Source organism: Rosa chinensis, chromosome 3, assembly GCF_002994745.2.
Source record: "Rosa chinensis cultivar Old Blush chromosome 3, RchiOBHm-V2, whole genome shotgun sequence".
Classification (NCBI taxonomy): Eukaryota; Viridiplantae; Streptophyta; class Magnoliopsida; order Rosales; family Rosaceae; genus Rosa; species Rosa chinensis.
The window spans coordinates 38090210-38105362 of NC_037090.1; positions in this window are offsets into that span (position 1 = coordinate 38090210).

A 15153-nucleotide genomic window follows, 5' to 3' on the forward strand; every position below is an offset into this window, starting at 1 on the left:
AGGAATGGAGGTCTAGACAAACAGATTTGGCATTATAATAAGAATGGAAGATTCTCGGTTAAATCCGGGTATTGGGTGGCTGTTCAAGAGAGGCAAAATCAAGGTGTTTCTCTGGAGAGCATGTAGTGAGTTTTTACCTTGTGCTGCTGCGTTGAAAAGAAGGAGAGTTGTGCTGCTGCGTTGAAAAGAAGGAGTGTGTGTGATCATGGCCGCTGTGTGTGTGTGTGTGTGGGGGGGGGGGGGGGGGGGGGGGGGGGGGGGGCGGCTTTGGTGATGAAACTGTGATCCATGCTTTATGGGACTGTCACTTTGCCCGTAAAGTGTGGAAATACACTTTCTTAGGTGATGTGTGTAAGGTGTGGAGAGAGAGGGATTTTTTTGAGCTTTTCTTGCATGTAAACTCTGTTGCTAGAGAGAATGACTTAAAAGAGTGGTTTGGTGTAGTAGCCTGGCAATTGTGGCATGAAAGGAATAATAGAGTACATGGTAATCATCACTTAGATCCAGAGAAGGTGATAGAGAAAGCAGTTCGTTGTTGGGAGAATTATGTAAAGGTACGTATATATAGAAGATGGTGCAGCAAAGGAGGGTGGCCATGCTATGGCGGTGGCGTCCTCAAATTTGAGGTTGAAGCGGTGGGTAAAGCCTACACATGGTGTCATCAAATTAAATATTGATGGTGCCCTACAATTGGATCAAGGAGTGTACGGAACAGGGGCTGTGTGTCGCAATGAGTTAGAGCAAGTTCACCCGTTGGGTCACCAGGGCAGGACACTATTCACTACCACTGGACCTCTGTTTCCACTCGTTGGGGTCAGGGTCACCAGTCAATTACTGTTCATCGAATATTTTATTAATTTTTTTAGTGTAAATAAGAAATGTATGATGTAAATAAATACTATTGATGAACATTTTGGAAATCCAACCAAAGAAAATTTTATGGGTAAAAAAAATGATATATTCACTGACAACTCAATTCCGACGACTTTTTTATTTTATTTTTTTTATTTTTTTATAACTCCACCGACACTTTTATCACATATACACCACTGACAATTTATTTATAGGAAATTTTGGTTATATTTTTTTTGTTACCGTTGTAATCTAACGGTTACTAATTAATTACAATATATATATATATATATATATATATTTTAACCTTATCTAACTTTTATATATATATATATATATATATTTTAACCTTATCTAACTCCTTAATCATTCACCATTAGATCCCATTCATAATTAAAACCAATGGTCCAGATTTGTGGACAGTGGGCTTCACATTTTCAAGGCTTCCAATGGCTACATACCACGTCACCCACCCACATGCCACAGCTTGACTTTTCCCCACTCCCACGCGCAGTACCTTGTCTCCACTAGAAGACAAGCAACTTGCATGCACTCCACCCTCCAAGCGCGTCTCCCTTCAGCTCCTCTTTTTGGGCCAGCGTGGCAGCCTGGGTCACGGCCTTAGTCACCATGGTGCCCGAGATGGTGCCTTGGGCCTCCCACTGTGGTCTTGCCCCAGATCCGGTGGAAGGATGAACAGTGGAAAATCCTTGCCCCCAAGCCTCCTTTTGACGTGGTGCCCGGGCATAAGGTTGCCCGGTGAACTTGCTCTTAGGAGTATCTGTTGGGGTTTTGGCTATGCCAGGTGTTGGCTACGTAAGCCCCCAGACGTGTGAATTCCTTGCTCTTGTTAATGAGTTACACTTCTGTCTTCAAGCAGGTTTCTCACATGTGGAAATTGAAGGGGATGCCCAGAATGTCTTTTTTGGCTTTGGACACCACACAAGAAGATTTTAGCGTGGATGGAGCTATAGTAGATGAAGCAAAGATACTTTTAAGTCAATTTCATTCTTGTAGTTGGGGTTTTGTCTCTAGAGAGTGTAATAAGGTTGCCCATTGTGTGGTCAGAGTAGCTTTGTCACTATCCTACCCTACTTATTGGTGGATGATGGCGCCAGATTGACTTGCTCAAATTTTAGTCAATGAGTCTGGTAGTTGAAAGTTTGTGAAATGGAGTGTGGTACTCTTCCCAACCGACTGTGGTGGGTTTAATGAGAGCACTATATACTCTTTTTTTTTTTTTTTGAGGGAAAGATAGAAAATCCATTCAATCAATCGAAAACCAACTGTCACACTCCGAATTCTGAAATAAGGATTCAAATCCGGAACATGACTAATAACAATACAAATAACGTTCTGAATTTTTCTCTCAGAAACAACCAAGCGTTACACCTCTTGATATTACATAAACCAAATCCTCAAGCTACTTATTATAGCACACTCTCACCAAATCAAATTGTAAAACTCAAATGAGTATAATTCTCCTCACAAAACAAATGCTGTAAATCTAATACTAGTACTCTAAACTGCACGATCACTGCCTGATTCTCCTGACCTGTGAGATTACCCGCTACACAATTTGAATAGTGTACCGGGAATTGCAACAACACAAAACCCGGTAAGCTTTTGACAGCTCGTGAGTAAACAAGAAAGAACTATTGATTGATCATGTTACAATTCTTATAACTCAAGTAAACAATCAACAAATATTGCAAACATTAATATGTGAAATAACATTAAAGTAACACATGCTTGATTTTCTTTTCACAAACACCTTCACATATTCAAAATATATCATAGATAGATATTTGATCAAAATAACATAAGTACACTCCTCTTTTTAGTGAATTTTCAGATTAACTGGTAACAAATCACAAATCCACGTGTTAGGGACTGACGTACTATTCCCAAAACACGGGACAACCAGGTTGACTGGTATCAAATCACAAATCCACGTACTAGGGACCGACGTACTATTCCCAAAGTACGGGTGAGCCGCAGCATACCAAAGACACAACTAAGGTACGTATACTCAAAGTAGGCACACTTCCTAAGAGTATAATAGTGCACTATCTGAAGGGACTAGGGCCCACAGCTTAACGTCATCATAACATCAAAACACATTTACCAGTAATTCACTTAAGCACGGGGTTGTTGTAATCACCCGGCTTCATAATTGTACTTTTCAGACATAATCAATTTCACAACATACAATCTTTATAAATTTTAGATTGTATAAATGTATATGTACACCCATATAAAGAGATATATTATTTCAAGACAAATCTTTACTTCTTAAAATAATTTCCACATATTCACAATTGGGCATATAAAATAGCTTTCACACTACATGATCAACATTTCATTATTCAACAATTAAATGGGAGATTAATAGCTTGGATAATATCCAATCAATTCTCAATCATTTCATCATACCAATCACACGCCAATCAACATATATACTTCACGTAAATATATATATACGTAATCATCCGCTCAGGAATGACTACTAATACCAACTATAGTTCAAGTATAAAAACCGTGAAATTCATTTGTATAATAAAATCATTTTACTTACCTATGGACCGTAGTTGATCAAGTCCATATGATTTAAAACAAATATTTATTCCATAAATATTTTCACATAATTGCGATATTTTCACACAATTGCGACAAAAATAAAGTAATTAAATTTATTCGGTTCGTAATATGAACCATGTGAGGTTTACTCACCTCTAATCCAGCTGCGTCTTCTAAAAAGTCGAATATATCAATATTCCAAACGCTCGTCAACTCAAACCGTCAAGTACCTAATCAAGTACGGTCTTTGCTTAGTAAACGAAACACGAAATAAACTTAAACGACGATCCAATGGTCAGATTCTAAAATAAAGATGATCCAACGGTCGGATTCTAATTATATGATGATCCAACGGTCGGATCCTAATTATATGATGATCCAACGGTCGGATCCTCACGGATCGCCCTTAGGATCATCCTCCAAAATTATCACGAAGATCCAACGGTCAGATCTTCCTGAATCGTCCTTACAAACATCTCCTCAAAATTATACGAAAATCCGACGGTCAGATTCTCACGAATCGCCTTCCGAATCCCCGAAAAATCCAAATTAAATTCCGTGGATTTTTAGAATTGATTTCTCGGTATTAGGAGCGAGTACGAAGCTTGGAGAAGTTGTGGAAGTAGTTCGAACGATTTTATTTTCGAAATCGAACGTTATTTAGGGGATCTCAAAAAGTGACTTTTTATACGTATGGAATTTGGGAAAATTTCCTTCATGAAAGTTGTAGAGCTCGTCGATAGGATCGTGTGCATATGTGGAACGCAATATTCGGAGTTCGTAAGAATAAGTTATGAATATTTGAAAATAGGAAATTTTCTATAAATAGGGAAATTTTCTGATTTTTTTCATAAGGACGAAAAAACATAATTTTTGCTGAACAGTCCCTACCCCGGTTCTCTCTCTCTCTCTCGCTCGAAACCCTTCCCAGGCCGGCAGACCCGCCGACCCGACTCGGCTGGAACTCCCTTCTCCGGCCACGACCCGGCCATCCCCGTGATCGCCGTAAGCCGTCCAGTCGCTCTGTGGTGCCGCTTTTCCCCGCCGTTGCCCCCAGACCTGGATCGAAGGAGCCCAGACGAGACGAATCGGACCCGGACGGAAAACCAATTTTCCGGCGTCCCCTCGGCCGATCCTTCCCATTTTCGTGATCTCCTCCTCCCCCTGATCATCCTCATATCCTCCTTGCTCGACGATTTTGAGTGTGGAGTGAAAGATCACGAGTTGAAGATTTCGACGTCCCTGATTCAATCTAGGATCTGATCGGACGCACCAGATTAATCCAAACTTCAAAGCTTGATCTAGGACGATCTAGGCCGAACCAGACTTAGCTCCAGGTATGAAAGTTCATCAGCCCTTCATTTTGAAGAAGTTTGTAGTTGACAACTTTTGCATCGGACGTGGTTGACCGCCGTGTTGACCGCCGTCTGACCTCCGCTTGTGGCGGCGCGTCGGACCTTTTTTTGAGTTTATATTATCTGGACGATGATCTATGCATCCATACGAGCGTTTTGATATATTACAAGGTTATTTTTAGAAAAAGTTGATAAATAGTGGATTTACGTTTTGACGTTACTATTTAGCGTTTTTACGTTTTATCTTCGGTTTACGATCTGTGAAGATCAGACCATCGGTTTTACTTCAAATTTTAATATGTTGATCGTATGACTGACCCGATGACTTTGTGAGGTCACGGGCGAGGATCCGACCGTTGGATCTTCGTATAATTGTGAAACAGATTACACCAACATTGGGGGGGGGGGGGGGGGGGGGCATAGACAGAAACCCCAAGAAACCGCTGTTATAGATACCATCAGGCCAATAGGCCCAAACTTTAACCACAATATACCTCCTACCAAGACAACTTTGAATCGATAATCCTGAAAGTCCCAGTAGTACCTCACAGTCGACAGCCAAATGACAGCGTCCTCTTCAACACCGTGTCCTTAAGGTACCAGACCACGTGTAAAGGATCGCTTGTCAGCAAATCGACCACAACAATAAACCAAATTTGAACCAAATCGTCCTCGGGAATGACACCATTGACATGGCATAACACAGACCTAATCCTAGCTCCAAAGAGTAGGAACACAACCCTAACTCAAGTGAGTAGGGACTTATTAACCCTAACCAAAACCCTAACTGAAAAAACAAAACCCTAACCAAAACCAACAGGAAAACATTGCACCCCACAATTTGCTGCCAACCTACAATCACTAAATCATACATAACGGCGGCCATCGCTGAAATGAAGTTGGCATTGTCGTTCCACCCCGCTGCAGATCTGATCTGTGGTGATCCCCAAAAGTCAACACCCAGCCATCTCAACCATCCTCCCCACTGTGATGCCCCGGAAATTCGTAATTATTTTCCGAGGAATTTTTGGAATCTAATTTATGGTTGTGGGACGGTTTCGTAGCTCGTTGATGGAGCGGAAGCGTTTCGGACGAATTTCTATTTGAAAAGTATGACTTTAGGGGGGGGGGGGGGTTCAAGGTTGATTTTTTATTCGTTGGGATTCTCTGAAAACTTCCTTCACGAAAGTTGTAGAGCGCGTCGATACGAGTTCGTGGATATGTGGAATGCGTAAATCGAAGTTCGTATGAGAAAGTTATGGCCATTGGAAGGAATTTCCATTTTGGTATAAATAGAAGTTTCCCGAAGGAGAAACTTACTATTTTCACTTATTTCCTTTTACGGAAACCAGCTCCTTTCTCTCTCTTCTGTCTCGGCTGCTACTTTCAGAATCGAAGATTTCAGACTGACCCGACCCGGACCCGGTCGATCCGACCCGACTTTTCCGGTTAACTGCGGCGGTCTCTAGCGACGAAACTTTCCAGATAGGATCGTCTCCTCCGTCTGGTCGTCCCTCTGGTGTCCTCTAGCACCGATTCTCCTCCACGGCGGCGCTGCAAGGCGGTTCAGTTTGTGGATTTCGGACCCGGTCGGAATTCCTTGTTCCGACGTCGGCGAGGCTTCAAGTCTTCTTGGTTGAGCTCAGAGCAGCCTCGTTGATCGATCTTTGGTGGTTGTTTGGATCGATTCACGTGAAACTTCGATCAACTTGGATTGGATTACTGTTCACGACTTGTGAGGTAGTTTTCGACCCCTTAAGCTTGTTTTCTGACTTCGAGCCAGTTATGAAAGTTCACAAGCATGCTTAGATGAAGCTTTTTGATGTTGGGAGTTTTGTGAAATAATGAGTTTTTGGCCGGCGGCGGTGCACCACCGTCTGTGGTGGCGTTCCGGCGGTGTTCCGGCCACTTAAGGAACTGTTTTTGGTATTATATATGTTCTACTCGTTGATACGAGCGTTTCGATATATAATATGCAAATTTTGGAGTTCGTATGGAATTGTTATGATTTTTGCAGTTTCATACCGATCGATTATTCTATCCGTGAGGATTTGAGCGTCCGATCGACTTGTGGTTTGGTCACATCGATCGTGGACGTATTCCGGAGACTTTGGGAGGTCTCGGATGTGGTTTTGCCTCGATTGGCGCCACTTTGGGGGATTTTAGTTCAAAACAGGGGTTTCGGACTTAAATTGGTTATGAATCGTTACTTATTTGAGATCATTGGTGAATAGGTGCTTCTAAAAGGTGAATTGGACGAGGTGTTGGTGATAGTGTTAGTTCGGTTCTGTATAGAAGACGCAGCGGGATTCTGAGGTGAGTAATCTCACGAAGTTCATTCACGAACGGGAATACCTAATTGTTTTGAGAGTTATTTAGTTAACTGCAAAATATAGTTGGTATTAGTAGGCATTCCTGAGCGGATGACTACAGATAGATATATATTGCGTGATATATATATGTTTTGGGTGGTTTGTGAATTTATGAAAACAATATGCATGAAATGATGCTTTTTATTGTTTTGGGGTGTGGCTTTTGGAAAACAAATGATTTGTGGAAATGATTGATTTCGATTTGTTTTGAAAAGCGTTGAGATTTGAGAAAAGTGTTGAGATTTGGGTATGAAAACAATAGGCATGAATTGATGCTTTTTATTGTTTTGTGTTATGGCTTTTTTGGAAAACAGTGATTATGGAAATGTTGATTTCGATTGTTTTCAAAAGCGTTGCGATTTGTGTAACATTTTGGGTCCAATGCGACTCCTTTAATGATTTGCTCCAAGGGACAGTGCGACCCGAGGATCGAAGGTCTAAGACCTTGGGCAGAATCTCAGGTGACCACATCTTTGGCCGGACGAGTGGTTACGTTTTCAGTTAGAGTTCTAATCTGTCTGCCATATAGGTAATTCATGGGGTAACGGGAATTGGTTATTTACAACTCATGACATTACGTATTTTTAGGGAACAAGGTGTGAGTTGCTTCCTTATTAATGGTTTTTAAGGGGACAAGGTGTGAGTTGTTTTCCTTATTAACGTTTTGATAGAAATCAAGGTGTGAGTTGCTTTCTATGGTACGATTATGGTACATTTGATAGGAAATAAGGTGTGAGTTGTTTTCTATGTTTTACTGATAATAATCAAGGAGTGAGTTGCTTTCTATGTTTTATTGATAGAATTCAAGTGTGTGTTGTTTTCTATGTTTTACTGATAGAAATCAAGGAGACAAGGAGTGAGTTGCTTTCTATGTTTTATTGATAGAATTCAAGTGTGAGTTGTTTTCTATGTTTCGTTTTAAAAGAAAACAAGGTGTGAGTTGCTTTCTTTTATTTCGATTTGGAAGGAAATTAAAGTGTGAGTTATTCTCCTTTATTTCGTGTTTTAAGAATTCAAAGCGTGAGTTGTTTTCCTTATTTTGGCGTGAGTTGTGCATGTGTGTTTTGAGTTACTCATATGGGCTTGCAAAAGCTTACTGGGTTTGTTGTGTGGCAACCCGGTACACTATTCAAACGGTGTAGGGGTTAATCCTGCAGGTTAAGATAATCGGGGCTGAAGTTGAGGTAGCGCCTTTGCAGATTTACGGTAGGAAGCCATTTTTGTAACTTTACCGTCGATAAGGACTTCCGTTGTATAGTTAACTCTGAGCAGCATTTACGTTTTATCTTGTTGTTGACAATTTAATTCGTATGCTTGTGTAATATATAACTCTATGGACGAGTGTATATTAACTTTGAGGGTTCAGGGCATCAATATCTGTGTAAGTTAAAGGGAAAAAGATTCCAGGTATTTTGTATTGATGACTGGACGTTCACGCATATATAATTATGGGGTTATATATATTGATTTTCATGTGTGTAAAATCAGGGGCGTGACACCCGCCAATAGAACAACACGACCTGAAAAAACTCCTCCAAAAACCCACTTGCTTCGCCGCCTCCCATCGACCCCTACCACAGCAGACCATACCCAACAGCGCCGCACAACAACACCGCCTACCCACCCAGCGCCGGACACTCCTGCTCCGGACAAAGATCAGCACCACTCGACCCAGACCGGAACCACCGTTAGCAAAGCCGCCAACCTCAAGCAAGGCAGAGGAGAGTCGACTACAATGTTTCTACCTCCACCACCTCGAAGACACCAAATCCCCGTCCGGCAACAGCCACCATGCATCGGCGAGACCAGAGGCCCACGCCAGAGCCGGGGCGCCGCCGCCACTATATACTCCTTGATGTAGTGTTTGTTTATGAATGAATCATTCCTTTGATCAAAAAACAAAAAAAAAAGAGTTATAACAAAGTCAATTCTTGTTATAATGGGATAAATCGAAGTCTACTAATATATAATGGGATATATGGTTTTACTTGTAAATCATAAATTATAAATTGAGAAGTTTTAAATACACACTCCTAATTACTTAATACACAGTCCGTACTTAATACACCACCTATTTAATTGCTTATTCTAGTATTTTACTAAATACACAACTCAAAGTACCTAAAATACCCTTAATCTCAAAAATCATGAAATATCCTACTTTTTTACTATATTACGGTTACTATTTAATATGATTAGTATATTCTAGTATATTGACATTTTGTAAATGACCATATTGATTACTTGTGTTAGTTATTGAGAAATCCATAAAGATTTATTATTGTTTCCTTTAAATAGATGCATATAAATAGGCTTTGTGTTATTTGAGCTCACATCCACCAAACATCATGTTAATTAAGTATAAAATTATCATTTGAATATTCAACCAAAACTATACCAGTAGTTTCTCCATAGTGGCGGAACTAAATAGTTATCATTAGAGGGGGGGCCAAACAAATTAACAATTACAAAGTTTTTTCACTGTGATGTTTTATATTAGAAAATAAATTGATTAATCATAACTCTTAGAACAGAAAAGGAAATTAACTAAAAAATGGGAGTAAAGCGATATGTTTTAAATTAATGCCATTAATTTTGAAATTCTAAATATTATGGTCTCTAACCTCATTTAATTACAATTTATTTAAGGAAATATTAAATTAGATAGTTTCTAACTTTATTCTTGTATTAAATTGGGAGGCCATGTATAGAAATTTGTTGTGTTTATCTAACTATTTATAATTAAATAGAATAATATAAGGAAAATATGACTATTTTTTTCTTGGGGAAATGATTATTTACCCAATTTTAGGCACCAAATTGCCCACTTGCTCCACAAACAGTTTTTTAACCTCATTTACCCAAAACACTCTAAGGGATTATTTCCCTAATACCCAATTAATTTTTTTTTAATTTTTTTTTTTGGGACTGTTTTGCCCTCTCCTTCTTCCTCACTTAGAGAGAGAAGTCTCTCTCTCGCCAGACGACGTCGGATCTCTCTCTCCCTCCCTCTATCCCTCCAGCAGGTCGCCCACGACGCCGGCTCTCCCCATCTCCTCGCCGAAACTCGTCGTCGTGTTCTCCGCGGCCAGGTTCGACGCCAAGCCGACTGTCCTCGTTGCTGAGAAGCTCGGCGAGGCCGGGTTGGACCTTCTGAAGGAATCGACGACCGCCAGTAGAATCGAGTACGTCTTCGATTTGCTTCTATCTCTCTCGCCGGCGATTGATCATCACGGAAATCGCAACTTGATTGTATCTCCAGTCCTAGGCTGCAACCGGAGTCGTTGCAATCAGAGTCAAATCAGTGTGAAGGCAAACGGTCAACCATAATTTTGCAAAACGACGGGAATTCTGGGCAAAATCGTCAACCGGAGTCGAGATTATTGGGGGGCAATAATGTGTCTTAATTGTTATAAAGTCTCTATAATTGTGTTCAGTGAAATTTTCCTTTGTGTTAAAGACTGCTTCTAATGTGTTTTGGTATTTCTGATATATTATTGGGCAGCAATAATCTGTTTATTGCGGGGCAATAATATATTTGTTTTGTTATTTTTTGCATGAATATGGGTGATCCTTTTGTTGTTAGGTGCATTTATTCTTTTTAAGAGGCCACCTGGGAGGCCTAGGGTGAAGCGGTTTAAGTGAAGTGGAGAGTGTGAAAAAAACCAATTCGTTGTGGACTTAAATTCACTAAGTATTGAATTTGAATACCTGTACTTTTGTAAACTAATTCAAAACCAAACTGAGTTACTTCTGACCATCCATAAAAAAATTATTTTGGGGGGGGGGGGCAATAAACTTTTTATGACCCCTCAATAAACCTAATTATGTTGGTTAAATAATCTAGCAGCATTTTGTTGAAATGACCTGTAATAAATGAACCACAATTAAGACATTATTGCGGGGTAATAATCTGTCTATTGCCTCCCAATAGACCACCCCAAAACTCACCAGCTTCTATCATTGACAGATTATTGTACTTTAATAAAGGATTAAATACTTGTTACTACTCAAACTTTTCCCTTAAAAACAGTTTAGTCCCTCGCCTTTCAAATTAAACTGGATAGTCCTTATTCTTTCTAATTCTCACACAACAGGTCCAAAATATGTCTAAAATGACTATTCTACCCCCAAGATCCTTTTTTTATTTTTTTCTCTCTCTCTTTTTCTAATTTCTCTCTCTCTTTTTTTTTTTTTTTTTTTTTTTTTCTGGTTCCTCTCTCTCTCTGGTTCTCTCTCTCTCTCTCTCTCTCTCTCTCTCCAAGACTATTCTACCACCAAGCGCCTCTTTTCTCCTTCTTTCTTCGCTCTTCTCTGCTCTTTTTCCCCTTTCTTACTCTACTCCATATTCCAATTTAACTTAATCTAGAGCCAATCCTCCCCACAAAATTCCTCCAACTCTCCAAATTCACACTCCGAAATCCAAGTGTAACCCCATACCCAAAAACAGTAACACACCTTGGCCACCTCTTCTCCGCCAAGGCCTTCTCTGCATGCCTGAGATCGTCAAAATGGACGGTCACGATCCCGTCGCAGGACCTCTCCGTCTGAACCCACCTCACCTGGCCAAACGCCTCCTCGGACAGATCCGAGAACTCTTTGAAGCCGTGGACTGCCGTCGGATCCAAAGCTTGGTGCTCGGCGGCTCTGCATGTACTGAAAAGGATCCGACCAGCACCATCCACTGAAAAATTCCGCCGAAATTCGACCTCTACTCCACTGTAGTTGTCAACGGCGATGACCAATCCAATTTCGAATTCAACCGATCGAGACCAAAAATAATAGCGACGCTGCAATCCCAAGAGCTGGGCGGACCAAGGACCCGATCCATATGCCATGTTCCTCCCCCCTTGACAGGACCAGCCCCAGATTTCACCCTGAAATCCGAAGTGACCCTGCGGGGCCCACCTTAAACCTTGCCCAACAAACTTACTAGCATCGAGGAAGAAATAACCACAACGTTTCCTCGAATCACCTCGTAGCACAACTCGAAATGGTAGAGTAGCCCAGGCTCTACCTACCCTCAACTGCCACTCACACATAGATTGTGCGAGGAGGAGAACTAATAACCTCAACTTCCACTCACACATAGATTGTGCGAGGAGGAGACCAAATAACCTCGACTGCCACCCACATGAGGAGGAGAATAAATCACCTCTACTGCCACTCACCAACACAAAGTAGGTGAGGAGGAGAACAAGCTACCTCAACTGCCACTCACCAACACAAAGTCAGTGAGGAGGAGACCTAATAACATAACCCGCGTATGGTGAGGAAAAATCATCGAAAACCAGTAAATCCATGTAGCTTCCCCACATTTCTCACGAGATAGAAACCATGTATTCAACGACGTGACCCCGCACGCCAAGATTACTCTCAATCTCAAAATGGATAAGTGAGAAATAGGAATAAATCGACGGCGTGTCCCACACGCCCAGATATTCTCAAATCCGTAACCAAAACCGGAAATTAGTTTAAGTAAATCCCATTTCCAAAAATCTCTCAAAATCTCCAAGAAGCCAACCAAATCCAAAATCCTTAATTAGGCATTCCCGATGCCAAAATTGAAAGTCAATAAACAATTGAGAATACCCAACTCCATTGAAACTCATCTTAAAAATCTTCCAGGAGCTTAACTCGGTGATTAGGGATATGCTTAATTCCAGAAATTTACCTCGGAAATAAGGAATTCATCAAATAATATTATAAATCAAAACCAACCTTTGAAACTCATTATTGAAAGCAAATCCATGATATAATTCGAAATCAATTTCCGAAAATTAATTCATTTCCTCAAAAAGTAATATGAATAATCACTAGAGCATTATTTAAGAAAATAAATGCATGCATCGCTATTTAAAACAAAAGTCCACTCACAGTACTATTCCGACGATCACGCATTCGTGTTCTGTCATCGAGCAATAGCTCTACGGATGCGTGATCGTCGGAATAAAAAAGTAATATGAATGCGTGATCGAGCAATAGCTCGGAATAGTACTGTGAGTGGATTTTTGTTTTAAATAGCGATGCATGCATTTATTTTCTTAAAGAATGCTCTAGTGATTATTCATATTACTTTTTTAGGAAATGAATTAATTTTCGGAAATTGATTTCGAATTATATCATGGATTTGCTTTCAATAATGAGTTTCAAAGGTTGGTTTTGATTTATAATATTATTTGATGAATTCCTTATTTCCGAGGTAAATTTCTGGAATTAAGCATATCCCTAATCACCGAGTTAAGCTCCTGGAAGATTTTTAAGATGAGTTTCAATGGAGTTGGATATTCTCAATTGTTTATTGACTTTCAATTTTGGCATCGGGAATGCCTAATTAAGGATTTTGGATTTGGTTGGCTTCTTGGAGATTTTGAGAGATTTTTGGAAATGGGATTTACCTAAACTAATTTCCGGTTTTGGTTACGGATTTGAGAATATCTGGGCGTGTGGGACACGCCGTCGATTTATTCCTATTTCTCACTTATCCATTTTGAGATTGAGAGTAATCTTGGCGTGCGGGGTCACGTCGTTGAATACATGGTTTCTATCTCGTGAGAAATGTGGGGAAGCTACATGGATTTACTGGTTTTCGATGATTTTTCCTCACCATACGCGGGTTATGTTATTAGGTCTCCTCCTCACTGACTTTGTGTTGGTGAGTGGCAGTTGAGGTAGCTTGTTCTCCTCCTCACCTACTTTGTGTTGGTGAGTGGCAGTAGAGGTGATTTATTCTCCTCCTCACGTGGGTGGCAGTCGAGGTTATTTGGTCTCCTCCTCGCACAATCTATGTGTGAGTGGAAGTTGAGGTTATTAGTTCTCCTCCTCGCACAATCTATGTGTGAGTGGCAGTTGAGGGTAGGTAGAGCCTGGGAGGCTCCATTTCCCGTATGGTGATATCTCTTCCCCATATCCTATCATTTCTCGACTAGCGGGGCCTAGTCTAATTTCCGTGTAACCAGCGGGGCTGGTCTTATCCTGTTGAGTATCGGAGTTTCGATCTTTCCTCTTAGTTGTTTGTGACTAGCTAGCGGGGCTAGTCGGTTTTTCTTGAGCGGTGATTCTCGTGATTTGTTTTCTAAATCGTTGCATGCATCGAGAGTTTTTAAGGAAATAAATGTGGGAAAATATAAAATCCATTTAGTTTAAAAATTGTTTATTTTTGTCCACTCACGCTAACGTATTTTATGTACTTTCCCCTGGGCCCTTCGGTTTCAAATGCCCAGTTTGCAGGCGAATCGGTTGAGGTCGGGCGTACACGGGTTGAGGCATAGTCAACAGCATGGCTTCCGCATCTGCCTTTGAATTAGGTTTTCCTCTTATACCTTTCTGTTAGAATTGCTCTGATTACCTATGGGATTTATGCTATTCGAGTTGAGATGTGTGTTTTGGGAATTGGAGACTGATGTTGATTTGGGGAGCAGGGTGGCTCCAGGAGCATAAGGACGAATTGATTAAGTGTAAATGTTTTGTACAGGTTTGGGTAGCCCATTTTAGGGGAAGTTCCGCCAAATTTTTGGTAGAATTTCTTCTAAGGTGGGCCCCGCAGGGTCACTTCGGATTTCAGGGTGAAATCTGGGGCTGGTCCTGTCACCCCTGGTCCTCAAACTCCTCCCCAAGGACTTCGGCAGCCTCGAGCCTCACTCAATTAGTTCGACAACGAGGAGGAGAACAGCGATGATTTTGGCATGATGATTATCAAGAACATTCAGAGTATGGGGGAGGCGAGAAGAATGCGACTGCGGAAATGAAGATGCATTCTCGACGTTTGGGTCGAGAGGAAAACAATGGATTTGTGGTGCTGAGTTGGCACATAGTCGTTGTTGGGTTAGTCTAAAGCCAATGTAGTTTCCTGGATCTTGGCATTTGGGGTTGGAATTCCGTGGAGCAGATCAAAAAGGTAGAGATGGGTGAGAGATTGAGGGTTTGAGTGGCCGGTTGGGACTGGAGCTCGGTGGAGGAGGGCTGGTTAGAAATGGGATCGAAGCTGGGTTGGT